Below are 16,377 nucleotides of genomic sequence, written 5' to 3'. Positions count from 1 at the left end.
GTATACGTATGTGTGTTTTATATTTTTTCCAAAATATATATATATATATAAACTTGTGTCTCATACACATCCTCTGAGACTTCAGATTTCAAAGTGTGAAAAGTATTAAATATAGGGCTGTCAAGCGATCAAAAAATTAATTGCGATTAAAAATTTTAATCTCAGTTATTCTTGGTTTTAATCGCATATTTAATTGATACAATTACTGCAGAGACACGCGAGTTGGCACCTGATTTTCCAACCTGTTCCCATTGGCTCCAAGGACCCGACTACCAGCAGGTAGGTGTTGCCAACGCTCCAGGATTGTTCTGGAGTCTCCAGGAATGAAAGATTAATCACCTGGCCGCTGATGCGCGCAATACCCAGGGAGGAAAATTGCATGTGCGTGTTTCTTCAAAATTTTTTTTGAAAACTTCTGTTCATTAGTTATAAAAATATTGGAGATGAGGGGGGGAAAATAGGCTGTTTGACCGGGTGGGGCGGTTGGAGGCAGGAGGTCGTCTGATGAAACCACCAGGAATACGTCCAACCAGAGTTGGCAACCCTACCGGCATGGCCTTGCAAAATCAGCTCTACTGTGACAGCTTGGCTCAGTGGATAGCACTCTCACCTCTCGATCAGACGATTGTGGGCTTGAGCTCCACGCCAGAGACTTGAGCGTATAATCTAGGCTGACGCTCCAGTGCAGTACTGAGGGTGTGCTGCCCTGTAGGAGGTGGCACCCTTCCGGGGAGGCCTTATTCGCCTGTTTAGCTTGACGTTAAAAGCCCTTGACACTTTTCGAAGGAGCAGCAAGCGGAGTTCTCCTGGTGCCCTGGTCAACAGTGGAGAGACTAGAGAAGCTGGAGTTACTCTCCATGGAGCAGAGAAAGTTAAGGGGAGATTTAATAGAGGTGTTCAAAATTATGAAGGGTTTTGATACAGTCAATAAGGAGAAACTTTTTCCACTGACAAGAAGGTCGGTAACCAGAGGACACAGGTTTAGTACCCCAGCTCCCGATCACCTGTCACTCAGTATAACAGGCACAGCAATAAGGAGAATCCATGGGCTGGTTTGTGGAAGCTTTCCTTCATATTGGATATTTGTGTAACTAACTCTCCCTACGTAGAGGCTAAAAGAAAGTAGCAGCATAAATGGGTGAAAGTGGGGGTTAATGTGGGGGGGCGGGGGGAGGTGTACAGGGCAGCGGCCATTCTCCCCAGACTGGAATGGGCAAAAGAAAAGGACGTACGAAAGCACCTTTCGTTTATGGGGAAAGCTCTGCGTTGAGATGAGCACCACCCAAGTGGCATCAGGCTCTGAATGGAGACACAGGTGAGGGAGGATGTTGCTCGGAAGCTGAGCGCTACAAGAGCTGTAGCCGTTTATTCATAAATTTCAGCGTATCTGCTCCCACACACTTAGTTATAATAATGTCGCCCCCACATGTGCATTTTAGTTTCTTGCACAGAAAAAGAATTATGCAAGCAGACACGGATAACACGTAGCGTTCAGAGCTCCTAGAAATAAAGTGGGAGAGATTTTTGTCATCTGTGGGCAGATTATTTCATTATTATAGAGTGCCTGCTATACATGAGTATTTCAGTAAAGTGGGTCAGTGGTGATCCACCTGAAACATTTATGCAAATCACAACTACATGTTTAGGGTACAGGATTGAGATTGAGGTTGCCGTAGTTCTCGAGCCCACGCTATAGAGGACTCCAACATGTGCGGAGGATGCAATTCAATTATTCCCGTCGGGCGAGGTTCATTGAACTGTTAGCAGTGGGTAGAGAAATTCTATTGTCATCTCTTTTCTATTTGAAGAAATGGTGAGGCCCAGCTGGATTATTGTGTCCAATTCTAGGCATCACACATTGGGAAGGGGATCGGACGGGAGAGTGGAGTTGAGGTCGAAGATCAGCCATGATCTTATTGAACGGCGGAGCAGGCTCGAGGGGCCGTATGGCTTACTCCTATTTCTAATGTTCTTACATTCTTATGTAGGAAGGATGTCAAGGCCTGAGAGAGGGCGCAGAGAGGATTTACTATAATGGTACCAGGGATGCAGGACTTCAGTTACGAGGAGCCATAAGAAAACCTGGGATTGTTCTCCTTAGAGCAGAGAAGGCTAAGGGGAGATTTAATAGAGATGTTCAAAATCAGGAACGGCTTTGACAGGGTGAATAAGGAGAAACTGTTTCCAGTAGCCGAGGGTCAGTAACCAGAGGACACAGATTTAAGGTGATTGGCAAAAGAACCAGAGACGACATGAGGAAGAAAAGATTTGGAATGCATTGCCTGAAAGGGCGGTGGAAGCCGATTCAATAGTAACTATCAAAAAGGAATTGGATAAATACTTGAGGGGAAAAAATTTGCAGAGCCATGGGGAAAGAGCAGGGGAATGTGACTAATTGGATAGCTCTTTCAAAGAGCCAGCACAAGCACAATGGGCCGAATGATCTCCTTCTGTGCTGTATCATTCTATGATTCCATAATCAATTGGAATCTGTGGTGTTTGTCGTTGGTTCTGTGCAATTTTATTTCTTAATAAATCCAGTTCGTAGTTTTTAGCCTGAGAGATCTGGCAGAGTGCTAATGGTCTGTCTACCTGCCAAAGAGAATGGGAGAATGCGACGCAGCTCACACGTGTTCAGGAAGCTCATCAGCTATGGGGTTTATTGTTCACCCCCGTGCAGGCTACCTCTAAGATTACTGGAAAGCATATCGAATTACATAGAATTTACATCACAGAAACAGGCCATTCAGCCCAACTGGTCTGTGCGGTGTTTATGCTCCACGTGAGCCTCCTCCCACCCTACTTCATTTCACCCTATCAGCAAATCTCTCTATTCCTTTCTCCCTCATGTACTTATCTAGCTTCCCCTTAAATGCATCTATACTATTCACCTCAATTACTCCTTGCATTGGCGAGTTCCACATTCTCACCACTCTTTAAGGAAAGAAGTTTCTCCTGAATTCCTTATTGGATTTATTAGTGACTATCTTATATTTACGGCCCCTATTTTTGGACTCCTCCCTCCCTCCCTCCCTCCCTCTCCCACCACCCACAAGCGGAAACATCTTCTCTGCGTCTATCCTGTCAAACCCCTTCATAATTTTAAAGACCTCGCTCAGGTATCCTCTCAGCCTTCTCTTCTCTTGAGAAAAGAGCCCCAGCTCCAGATCACCTTTTAGGTCCTAGGGAGCAGGGGCTGATGTGTGGAAGCTTTCCTTTGTATTGGGCACAAGTATCTGGAGAGTGCCTGAATTGTAACAGGGTGGCAGCTACGATTATAGTCCCACCAACTCCCAGGGAACCCAGTGTAATAATCAATCAGTCACTTGTGCAGTATTGGCTATAATCGAGAGTCTAACTTGATCATACAGAAGCTCAAATATCTGTCATATGAAATCCTCCCAAATGAGAGGAAATTGAAACATATGTTAAGAAATATTAACCAAGTTCTTCTCTCATCTCAAATTGAACTGTATCAATAAATGTACAAACAGTGTCAGCATCAAAGAGCTTTTACACACAACAGAGTCACAATTATCCAGAGCTAATCAGGATTCCCCTCCGTTGGAGTAGCTCATCGATCAGCTCAAACCTCCCCCAGGAATCCTCCCTCAACTCCGGTCAGCAAATACCAAACAGCCTTCCAAAAAATGAGCCACCAACAACAATCCCACCGCCCCCCCAGCTACAACAACAATCCCACCCCCCCCCCCAGCTACAACAACAATCCCACCCCCCCCCTCAGCTACAGCAACAATCCCAGCACCGCCCCCCCAGCTACAGCAACAATCCCACCCCCCCAGCTACAACAACCCCCCCAGCTACAGCAACAATCCCGCCCCCCCCCAACACCCAACAATCCCGCCCCCCCCCCAACACCCAACAATCCCGCCCCCCCCCCAACACCCAACAATCCCGCCCCCCCACCCCCCCCAGCTACAACAGCAATCCCGCCTCCTCCCCACCCCCAACAACAATCCCGCCCCCCTCACCCCCCCCCCAGCTACAGCAACAATCCCGCACCCCCCCACACCCAACAACAATCCCTCCCCCCTCACCCCCCCCAGCTACAGCAACAATCCCGGCCCCCCCCTCCCCAGCTACAGTCAGCACCTGCAGCGATCTCATCGGCAGTTTTCTTCAGGGTGAGCTGAGCGGAGATGCCCCAATTAAAAACCGACAGAGAGCCCCCACCTGTTTAAACGTGACGCTGTGCTGGTGATCAGAGCACCCGCTAAATGTCACAGATGGTGCAGCTGTCTTGGGTCTGGCGGCTGGGATCACGAGCGGCCGGCTGCGTTGGGAGGGGAACTTTGAGCCGGTATACGATGCGTGTGTGTATATGCGGGTGTATGTACGCGAGCCCGTGTATGTATATGCGAGCGCGTGCGTAAACCAAAGCAAAGTTCAAGAGAAAAAAAGTACTGTGTGGTGGACAAGAACCAAATGATGTTTGACCATACACCCAGCGATGGACTGGGGCCAATATAAAAGCAATACAACATATTCAAAGAGGTAACAAGGCCAACAACACAGGATGGCAGCTGTAGTAGATAAATATTCATCATCCAAATACCAAACCAGATCAAATTATCAAATTTACCTTTTGGTTTTTGCTGTAATTAGCACAGATCCATTCCCTTCATTCACCCAGAGTGGATTTCTTGACACTTCCAATTCAGTTTCGTTGCTTTAACTGCAGATATAAAACAAAAATAGCAATTAAATGTTTGGCATCGTCAATGCCGGAAGAAGACTGCCTCCATTTTGCCATTTGTAGCAAAATCACAAACGTTCTTTTCTGATTCTGCTACCAACACTGAACGGAGGAAGGGGTGAAATTGCTTCCCGCAGGAGCTGTAACAAATCACTCACTAAGTCTGTGTCAAACTCCTCTCTGCGTTATTGCAACATGCTCGCTACAAATATCGTCACGATTAATTTCATCCCATTGCTGACGTATGATGACACAATTGTCTTCCCTCTATTGTCTATGAATTCCTGTTGGTCTCCCCACATCAGGCACAGACTGTGTGACCAAGGGTTGGGACCACAGATGACCCACTCCCTGGCTTTCCCCAGTGCTGCTTCACACCAGTTACAGAACAGCAATGTCAGGCTGACTCTCCGTCATTTTCCCACCTCCTTTAAGGTAAATACCTGACAACTGCCAATAGGAATTCAGCAGGAGGATAACAACAACTTGCATTCATATAGCACCTTTAATGTAGTAATCATTAAACAATGTTTGGCACCGAGCCACATAAGGAGATATTAGGACGGGTGACCAAAAACTGGGTCAAAGAGGTAGGTTTTAAGGAGAGTCTAAAAGGAGGAGGAGAGAGAGGTAGAGAGATTTAGTGAGGGAATTCCAGAGCTTAGGGCCTAGGCAGCTGAAGGCATGGCCGCCAATGGTGGAGCGATGCGCAAAGGGGCCAGAATTGGACAATTGCTGGACTATAACTTGGTGTTGTAAAATTGTTTACAATTGACTCTTTCTACACTAGCAATAGGCCTCATACTAAGCATGTCCTGAGAAATGAGTGATTACACAATTACAAATACCCATTAGAGCTGCAATGCCCTTCAGTTATCCAATTGTTACATTTTCCTCAGGCCCAAGTAAGAGCTAAACAGTCTACTTGTGTGACCATAGTAGTCCCAGATAAACAATAACAGGGGAAGAAAGTAGTACGATGGGATTAGTATTGGCCCAGAACAGTGGGCCAAATGACTTCATTCTGTAGTATAAATGTCTATAGTTCTATGGTCCTCACACTAACCATTCAATAGACACTTGAATAGTTTTTTTTTGAGGGGGTGGAGAATAGATTTCAGTAGCAGATGGTCCATGTACACATGTTGCTAACCTGCATCTTCTGTCATCCCATTCCTGCCAGTCACTCACATCAACTGAGGGTGACAAGCAGAGCTCAGCAGCGTGAAACACTCAATCTGTGCACTGTGCAGAGTGGGGAGGGTGGTGGTGCAGAGGGAATCAATTGGAAGTTGAATTAGAAAGAGAAGAGAACACAGCAGGGGCAGTGATACCTGTGGATACAAAGATCACTTCATTCATGAAGCAGATCTCAAAGTCACAGCTCAGTGATGGTCTTGTCACTCATCAAATGAACCATTGTAGTCCGTCCATGGTACCACATGCTCGATTACCACTCCCAATATTTCTCGACCATCTCACTGAACGGATGTTTATTTAGTCCACAACAACTATGGCCTTCAAAACATTGTTTGGGGGAGGGGGGTGGGGGGCTGAATTTAAAAATAAGTGCGTAGGGCTTGTTCTACTTTTTTTTCTCTCGCTACCTGTCTCTTTCTCAGTTCGGAAACGCAACTGGTTCTGGGTCTCACGGAGACAAGAGAGAAAGAAAATAGCTCAACTGTTCTGTCGGCAATCTGCCTATGACGTGTCAAACAGTGGAAGTGGAAGTGAGAAACCAAAAATGGCATTTCAAGACGCCCATTCACCTCCCTACCCCTGCAGCCCACGCAAGTCAAAGTCAGTGGGCGAGGATCTAAATTTAGCCCGAGCGTGTGCAATATTTAGCCTTCATCACAATGACAAAGAAAACCCCAGGAAGTGGTTGAGGGGAGGAAGTGGACGAGAGCAGTGCTCGCTCTCACTTTTGACGTCACAGCCCCTGCAAGAAGTAACGGCGGGTTGTAACTGGTCATTTTTGTTAACTCTTAGAACGTTCGACAACAACTCGCATCTATATAGCTCCTTTAACGTAGTAAAAACATCCCAAGGCGCTTCACAGGAGCATTATCAGACAAAATTTGACACAGAGCTACGTAAAACGATATCAGCACAGGTGACCAAAAGCTTGGTCAAAGAGGTCGGTTTTAAGCAGAGTCTTAAAGGAGGTGAGAGACGTAGAGAGGTGAAGAGGTTTAGGGAGGGAATTCCAGAGCTTAGGGCCTAGGCAGTAGAAGGCACGGCCGCCAACGATGGAGCGATTAAAATCGCAGCTGCGCAAGAGGCCAGAATTGGAGGAACGCAGAGAACTCGGAGGGTTGTGGGGCTGGAGGAGGTCACAGAGTTAGGGAGGGGGCGAGGCAGTGGTGGGATTTAAACACAAGGATGAGAATATTAAAATCAAGACGTTGCCAGACCAGGAGCCAATGTAGATCAGGGAGCATAGTGAACACAGGGTGATGGGTTATTTAGGGACAAGGAAGATCAGTCAGCCCATCTCAATTCCCCCATCCAGAAACACTCCACAGTACCTCCATTGTTGGGTCTAATTACTACACTCTGTGCTATAAAATAAGCTCTCAACTGTCCTTTCTCAATACAGATGCTCACAGACCTGCTGCAACTAGATTTTCAATATTTGGTGTTTTCTCGGCAAATTATGGGCTAGATTTTCTGCCAGTCAATGGATGGAAAATCAAGCCTTCTCCTCATTAATGATATATTATCATTAGCAAACTTTTCTCATGCAAAGGTAAAGATTACTTTCTGTGTGGCTCCGGGAATGATTTTGTCTTAAGTAAACTTATTTTTGATGGAAAATTATCTTTTGTGACGTCCTTGCAGTAACTACCTACACTGCTATGAAACTGCCGTTATCAATGAACATCTCAACCACTACAGAAATCTGCCACACACACACTAACATACGAAGTGAAATTAAAGAAACAAAACACGAACACTACATAAATAAATTATGATAACTTTTTTCGTGTGTTACTGTAATGCTTCAAGAACTTTGGCAAGACTTGTGTCAAAATACAATATACAGGACCATTGCTTTACACTACTTTGTCTCGGTTATACCTTTCGTCCTGACCAATATTTATCCCTCAACCAACATCATTAAAACAGATGATATGGTCATTATCACATTGCTGTTTGTGGGACCTTGCTGTAAATTGGCTGCCACATTTCCAACATTACAACAATGACTACACTTCAAAAGTACTTATAGGAATAGGAGGAGGGCATTCAGCCCCTCGAGCCTGTTCCACCATTCAATTAGATCATGGTTGATCTGTGTCTTAACTCCATCTACCCGCCTTGGTTCCGTAACCCTTAATACCCTCGCCTAACAAAAATCTATCAATCTCAGTTTTGAAATTTTCAATTGACCCCCAGCCTCAATAGCTCTTTGGGGGAAGAGAGTTCCAGATTTCCATTGCTCGTTGTGTCAATGAGATAAATGATCAGATCATCTGTTTTATTGGTGTTGGTTGACCTCCACGTATGGATGTTGAATGAGGACGAAGATTGGGCTCCTACTCAGTGACGCCTTTCCACTGTCGAATAGCCTGTGACACGCACTATCTGGGATCAGACGTGAAGAATAGACAATGAAACGAGGTGCAAGGAACATTGCCCGAGCAAGAATCAGTGCTTTCAGGGAGAACATAATTTTTCTTCAAATTAATTTAAGAAAAAGGAAAAGCCAACTGCTCTGGTCTGTGTGAGGGTCCTTCCAGCCGAATACATTTACAACATTCCTACAAACTGCACACTAAGCAATTCTTTCCCCTCTGTGTCTTACACTGACCTACCCTTGTTGGAAGATTTTTTTTTTTATCTCAGATGAAACTGAATCAAATCTTCTAAATGTGGAACACATTTGATCGCGGCTGAATCATTTAAGATAGTGAAGTAAAGTTGGCAAACACAGACAAAGTGACTAATGATCGGGCCAGGACAGCGGCATTAGTCATGCTCAAGACTGGCTATCTGATGGATTACTGAGAAATGACAAAGGTGCAAGACACAAGCAGCACACAGCGGGTAAAAGGAAGCCGTTCACACCAGTAACATGTCTGATGCAGTTCAGCCCCATCTGTGTACTGTGAGCAGAACATCTAAATGTCAGCTCCCTCATACACAACTTAAGAAATACACATAAGGCATCGACTGAAGTTGACTTACGATGAGGCTGTGTGGGGCAGTACCAACTCCTGAAGGCAGGAGACATAAACTTCAGGAAACAATATCAAACCAAGGAAGAGGAACCAGTACTGGGGAGTCAGGACAAGATGTGTTGCTGATTGAGGAGATGGTTGCTGTTTCTCGTATCTGCGCACTCTTCCCTCAGAGAATAGTGTGAAGGCACTTGAGCACGAAATCTATGCCGACATTCCAGTGCAGTGCTGACGGAGTGCTGCACTGTCAGAGGTGCCGTCTTTCTGACGAGACATTAAACTATCTCAGGAGGACGTAAAAGATCTCATGGCATTATTTCGAATAGTTCGCTCCGTGCCCTGGCCATTATTTATCTCTCAACCAACTTCATTGGCTATAAAGCACTTTGGGACGTCCTGCGGTCGTGAAAGGCGCTATATAAATGCAAGTTCTTTCTTTCTTCAGTGGGAGGATTCGCTGGTTGTTTAGCAGTCTGACAGGCTGTCAATGCTCCTTCCATGGCTTTGGCAATCTTTATATCAGCCAATAGGGTGGTTAGTCCTGTCGGGCAGGAGGGTTTTCTGGGCTCCCACAACCCATATGATGACGGGGGGGGGGGGGCCATCCAGCGGACACAGCGAGTACCCCGCTGGATGTCATCCCGGAACTCAGTGTCGGTGCTCCAGTATCCACTCGCTGGGCTTGTCTGAAGTGGAGTTCGAATCCTGCATCTTCTGATGGGAATGCTACACCTTAGTCAAAAGGTCCCTCCGGAAGTACTGGGTAACCAATTGTAAAAGAATCTCAGGCAGTAGTTACATAAAAATAACAATGTGGTTTTCAAACCTCTCAGTATTGGGGACTCTCTATAAATATTGGCATGCTCCCAGTGACAAAACATCCACACAATCCCAAAGACCCAATGAAATACTCTCATAATCCTAGCAAATACTTACACACTCCCAGAGACCCCCTTCCAATACTGACACACTCCCAGAGACCCCCTTTCAATACTGACACATTCGCAGAGACCCCCTTCCAATACTGACACACTCCCAGAGACCCCCTTCCAATACTGACACACTCCCAGGGACCCCCTTCCAATACTGACACATTCCCAGAGACCCCCTTCCAATACTGACACATTCCCAGGGACCCCCTTCGAATACTTGCACACTCTCAGGGACCCCCTTCCAATACTGACACATTCTCAGGGACCCCCTTCCAATACTGACACACTCTCAGGGACCCCCTTCCAATACTGACACACTCTCAGGGACCCCCTTCCAATACTGACACACTCTCAGGGACCCCCTTCCAATACTGACACATTCCCAGAGACCCCCTTCCAATACTGACACATTCCCAGAGACCCCCTTCCAATACTGACGCATTCCCAGAGACCCCCTTCCAATACTGACACATTCCCAGAGACCCCCTTCCAATACTGACACATTCCCGGAGACCCCCTTCCAATACTGACACACTCCCAGAGACCCCCTTCCAATACTGACACACTCTCAGGGACCCCCTTCCAATACTGACACATTCCCAGAGACCCCCTTCCAATACTGACACATTCCCAGAGACCCCCTTCCAATACTGACACACTCCCAGAGACCCCCTTCCAATACTGACACACTCCCAGAGACCCCCTTCCAATACTGACACACTCTCAGGGACCCCTGCAAATATTGAAACGTTTCTAGAGTAATTACACACTCCTGCCAGTAGTGTCACTGCAACATCGCCACGAGGGAAGTGTGTAATTACAGCATCACAAGTTTACATAGGCACTTTCCATTATAAATGTGGACATCGGAATTTCTAATGGAAAAGGTTGACAGGAAGTGCATGCAGATGCAAGAGATTTTATATTTCACGCATACACATATCCTCACGTGTTTATTATTGGACATTGAGGAACTGCTTTAAGCAACAAAAAATACTCTCTGTACACTTTCCTTCCCCTTTAAGATGTGAATACTGCACGTAGCATTTGTTTTTATCACCTCATCAGGCGCTCTTGTCTGGCTCTAAACGCTGTATTGCACAGTTGCCAAACCTAGAAACAAGATACTGCCATAATGGGAAGGTAAGCATTAAGCCACAAGTTTACCTTATACCAACAGCTGCCATCACTCACCAGATTAAGACCTGACTTCTTCACACTTCGTTGTGACAAAAACATGAAAAATTGTCTTATAGTTACATAAAGGGTCTGAGCTATGAGGAGCGATGAAATAAACTCTGCAATCTAGAAAGAAGAGGCTGAAAGTGCACCGTGCAATATTAATAATAAACAGGTTGGGGCCAAAATGTATAAAATTCCTCTGATGTCTTAACAAAGGTTTCTTTTAAATGTCGTTAAAATAATTTTCAGAGGAATTTCATCCAAGTGCATCAACACACCAGTTACGAACATCACACAGCACAGCATTAACCTCAAGGTATTTAAGGGATGGATCTCCTCAAGGTATTAAATGGTACGGGCAGCATAAACCCAGATTGTTGCTCTTGTCTTGGCTTACATTAAAGTGAGAGGACCTAAGTTTAAGTTAGTGAAAGAATTAAAAAATTTTAAACTGAGAGCAGATCACCCGTGGCATTGCTTACGGTAAGTCAGAAAAGTGTGACATCAGAAGTGTGACACGGAACATGTGACAGGAAGTAAATGCTTTAAGAGTTTTAACGTTGTGAGTCAATCTTCCATGTCATTGCACACAGGGAGTCAAGATCAAGTGTAGTCTTCGGGATAAGGGCAGGTTAGAGGCCAGTGGATAATTCGAATAGGTACACAGGTGTTATTTAGTCCCTGTTCTGAAGTCGTACACCCAGTTCTCATTTTTATGTTTCCATTATAAATTCCTATATCCACGTTTACAATGGTAACTGCCGATCTAAATTTGTCGCGCTGCAATTACACCCTCGCCAGTCGTGGTGCTGCAGCGCCCCCACTAGCAGGAGGGTGTAATTACAGTGTGACAAGTTTACATAGGAAGCTTCCATCATAAACAAGGACATAGAAGTTTACAATGAAAAAAGTTCACAGGAAGTGCATGCAGACATAGGGGGGTAGAAACTGGACCTTGTTGCGCCCATTTTCCCAAAATCCTGTGCCCCAGGAACACCTGAAAAACATCCGACCAGAAATTGGGTTGGGCCATTTTTCAGGCGTCTGGGGCGTTAGACCCTTTGCATATTCTAACACACACACACACACACACACACACAGGTGCACACTATAAAAAGGGTAGTTTTCACAAGGGTAAATGCTAAATTTTTACCTCGCCACCTTTGATGTCACGCCAAACATCTGCGACAGTTTAATTTCTACAACAAAAAAGACAGGCGGGGGAGAAAAGGGCCTTGTGAAAATTTACCGCATGTAGACACATCAGTTCTCCCCCACTTGCACCCCGAGTCCGTTATCAGTTCACCGATACAGATATGTCCTCACCCGACCTATTCGTTCAGCAACGTACGCATTAACTGAAGGTAACCTGCATCTTCGGACTCCCCATCCACAAGAAGGGATCTGATCACAAATATAGTGAAAGTCACCCCTGGAGCACTGAGCTTTTGTTTTAAAAAAAAGTTAAAACCTGGAAAATTATTCTCATGAAAATAAAAGTGATTTGTACACTTTCCTCAGTGAACGGAATCACTGAACGTTGTTCGGATTCACAGCACATCAGCAAACGATGTGGAAAAGCAGTGGTTTCATTTCCTTATTTCCTTCGGTCAGCTGTGCAAGAGAGGCAGCCAGCTGCAGAAATGTAACAGCTGTACCCTCACAGATCGACACACTTTCTCGCTGTGTTCGAGCTCACAGGATTAGCATTGGCATTAACCCTTCCCTACCCTTCACAAATAAACAACAAGTTGCAAATTATATTTACCATCTCTCCAACATCTTCCAGTTCTGATGAAAGGCCACTGACCTGAAACATTAACTGTTTCTCTCTCTCCACAGATGCTGCCTGACCTGCTGAGTGTTTTCCAGCAATTTCTGTTCTTTATTACACACATTTACTAATTATTTTCATCACTCTTTCGGGGAGTACACTCCAGTAGCATTCGCAAGTACCTCTCTTCAATCGTCATTTTTCATGCTCCAAGCCATTAGGCTATTCCACCACTGAAAGTATCACAGCTGATCCCAGTCCTGCTGTCACCCATTGTGTCAGCTTGGCTCAGTTGGTAGCACTCCCGCCCGTCTGGGTCAGACGATTGTGGGTTCAAGCCCCACTCCAGGACTCGAGCACATAATCTAGGCTGACATTTCAGTGCAGTACTGAGGGAGTGCTGTCTTTCAGCTGAGACATTAAACAGAGGCTCCATTCTGCCTTTTCAGGTGGACGCAAAAGATTTCTTTGAAGAAGCGCAGGGGAGTTTTCTCCTCGTGTCCAGGCCAACATTCCTCCCACAACCAACACGGTCAAAACAGATAAACTAGTCATATGTCTCATTTTCTGTGTGCTACTTGGCAGCTGTATTTGCCTACATAACATCAGTGACTGCACTTCAGAACTAATGCACTGGCTGTGAAGCTGTTTGGGACATCCTGAGTATGTGAAAGGCACCATCTAAATAGGAGTCCCTCAATTTACACAACCTCCCTTTCCAGCGGGTGTCAGTTGATAATGGTCAGGAGTGGGGACTCTGGCCGATTTTTCTACTGTTTGCTGAACCCAAATCCTCCTAATGATTCTAATGAATTAGCACTGAGTAGTATTTATTATAGAGAGATGGAGAGGTCGATATGGAGAGATAGATAATCTCTCTATATATATATATATCTATCGACATATGTATAGATATATCTATATATAAATGTGTTCCAAATTACAGTCAGTCTCCCAGACTCTAGCTCAAATCCCACGCAGGTCAAATGTTTCCAGCTAAAACTACTGTAACTACTTAACTATTCTCCTTTCCTGCGAGGCTGCCGGTTACAAAAACCACAGCTTTTTTATTTCAATCCCTGAAGCATAGATGTTTTTCAATTGTTCGTTCATTGTGGGCGAGCAGCATATCAATCATTCATTCAAAGACACTCCTATTCTCTGCTTTACAACCTTGAATTAACCAGTAATCACAATAACAAGAAATTCTCGCTGAATGGTCAGTGAATCATTTGGTGTTTATTCATAAAATTATTTAGTTGCGAACTGTTTTTTTTAAAATTTAGGGTACAGAAAATTCACTTTGCATGAAACAATTCCTGATTGTCGTGTGGAACACTACAGGTACGATAATTCACTTTTGCACAGTTTCCGTCGACAAGCCTTTGCTGTCAGGAGCGAAGGCAGGAGTTGTCCTTGGCACCTTACACCTTCTTCCTGATGAGAGGCACAGAGCAGCACCCAACCATCGTACGGGCCGCCAGCCACAGGTGGTACTGGGGAGACCAGGTAGGGATTAAAAAACAAATTAGCTTCTTATCTTCAATCACTGTTAGTCAAGGGAGTCTTCGCTGCTCGCTGCTGGGAGCACTTTATCTTTTCTTACAATCACAAAGGCTTCGTCAGCTCACAGAACTGGTTTTTAAATGGCCTTACAAGTAACGCTGTGATCAAGTCTTGGCAAAGATGACAAAATGTCTAGACACAACTTAAGCTCTCGAGAACAGAGGATGTTCTAAGTGGAATATTCAGTTTACTTTACGAGATTATAAGCAGCGCTCTTGCTTGCAAACAGTGCATCTTCATTTAGGAGGCAGGTTATGGTAAGTGCACAAAACGCATCAAACTCTGCCTCCATTTCACTCTCACCTCCGAATCAGAAAGCTGTGGATTCAAATCCCACTCCAGGAGCTGAGCACGTAATCGAGGCCAACATTGCAGTGTGGTAGTGAAGGAGTGGTACATTGTCGGAGGTGTCGTCCTTCCGATGAGACATTAAACCAAGGCCTACCCACTAGTTCTGGTGCAAGTTCCCATAGCCATCTGTCCATGTCCCTTTGCAACATCCCATCCTCACACCTGACTGTGCCTCCTAACTTAACAAACTTGGATATACAACTCTCTTCATACAATTCCTTCATTCAAGTCATTGATATACACGGTGAAAAGCTGAGGCCCCAGTACAGATCCTTGGGGAACACCACTTGTCACATCCCGCCAATCAGAGTACATTCCATTTATTCCAACTCTGCCTCCTACTTCCCAACCAATCCATGTCACAAGGTTACCTCCAATTCCGTGCGCTTTTATTTTTGCCAATAAGCTCTCAGCAAGCGCCAAAAAAAACCCAGATTCATCTCATTGGTGTTTGGAGGACATTGCTGTGCAAAATGGCCACCTCGTTCAGCTACGTAATTCTATGTGAAGTGCTTTGGGATGTTTCTGAGAGGCAGGGATAAGGCACCTTACAAATGTACAAAGATAGAATGACTTGCATCAACTGTTGAACTGCCCGGAAAAGAAAACTTGATGTTGGACTAGGCACTTTGCCACCCATTGACTGGCGAGACTCCACATGGCTTGGTTTGAAAGAGTATCACCACGTCCGTCATTAGAAAGAAAGTCTGGTGGTCGTTCACAGGTGAGATTGTTAACTTCGAGCTGATATTTGAGCATTCAAGCAGTGCACAATACAGGTGGGAGGAAGCATCAGAAACCTACACATTGAACAGAAAAGGTGCAGAGTTCATAAATTTACCCACTGTAAAAAAAATAAACTCCGCAAAAAGGCACAGCTATGAAAATGAGGTGGGCGGGAGGCATTAAAGGAAAAAATAACTTGCATTTATATGGCGCCTTTCACGGCCTCAGGACGTCCCAAAGTGCTTTATAGCAAATGAAGTACTTTTGAAGTGTAGTCACTGTTGTAATGTAGGGAGCTGTGGCAGCCATTTTGTGTACAGCAAGCTCACACAAACAGCAATAAGATAAAGGACCAGGTAATATGTTTTAGTGATGCTGGTTGACAGATAAATATTGGCCAGGGCACCAGGAAGTACTCCGTTGCTCTTCTTCTAAATAGTGCCACGGGAACTTTGATGTCCGCCTGAGCCAGGGCCGCGGTTTAACATCTCATGCAAAAGACGGCACCTCCGACAGTGCAGCACTCCCTCTGTACTGCACTGGGAGTGTCAGCCTAGATTTTGTGCTCAGGTCTCTGGAGTGGAGCTTGAATCCACGACCTTCTGGCTCAGAGGCGAGGGAATGCTCCCCACTGAGCCACGGCTGACCGGCTTCTCACTTCCTGCCGACGAGCCTATTGTTAATTTCTCCACCCGCTCGCCTGCCCCACCACCCGTTCCCATCAGGATTGTTGGATGTGATTGGGGCCCGAATGTCAGAGGCCCGACGCAAACCTCAAATCCCTGGGAAAGATTCTCTTCACTCAGACCTAATGCTGACATCTTCAACTCACTCTGAAAGAAAAACTGAACAATAAACAAAGCACCTCGTGCATTTAACACATCTTTACAACTTGCTCAACCTCACTTAGAACTTAATCATGGAATTACAGCCAAGAAGGAG

General features: G+C 45.3%; 1 protein-coding gene across 2 annotated transcripts in view; it reads right to left on the bottom strand.

Annotated features, from left to right (window-relative positions):
- The window catches only part of LOC137342718 (transcription factor HIVEP3-like), a 382,091-nt gene that overhangs the window by 197,029 nt on the left and 168,685 nt on the right, over positions 1-16,377 (bottom strand). For both annotated transcript variants that reach the window (XM_068006860.1, XM_068006859.1), the window contains exon 3: positions 4,604-4,696. The gene's annotated coding sequence lies outside the window, so the exon portion shown is untranslated. The remainder of the gene's footprint in view (positions 1-4,603; positions 4,697-16,377) is intronic.

The sequence above is a fragment of the Heptranchias perlo genome, chromosome 26, assembly GCF_035084215.1.
Source record: "Heptranchias perlo isolate sHepPer1 chromosome 26, sHepPer1.hap1, whole genome shotgun sequence".
Classification (NCBI taxonomy): Eukaryota; Metazoa; Chordata; class Chondrichthyes; order Hexanchiformes; family Hexanchidae; genus Heptranchias; species Heptranchias perlo.
This window is presented reverse-complemented; position numbering and strand designations above follow the sequence as displayed.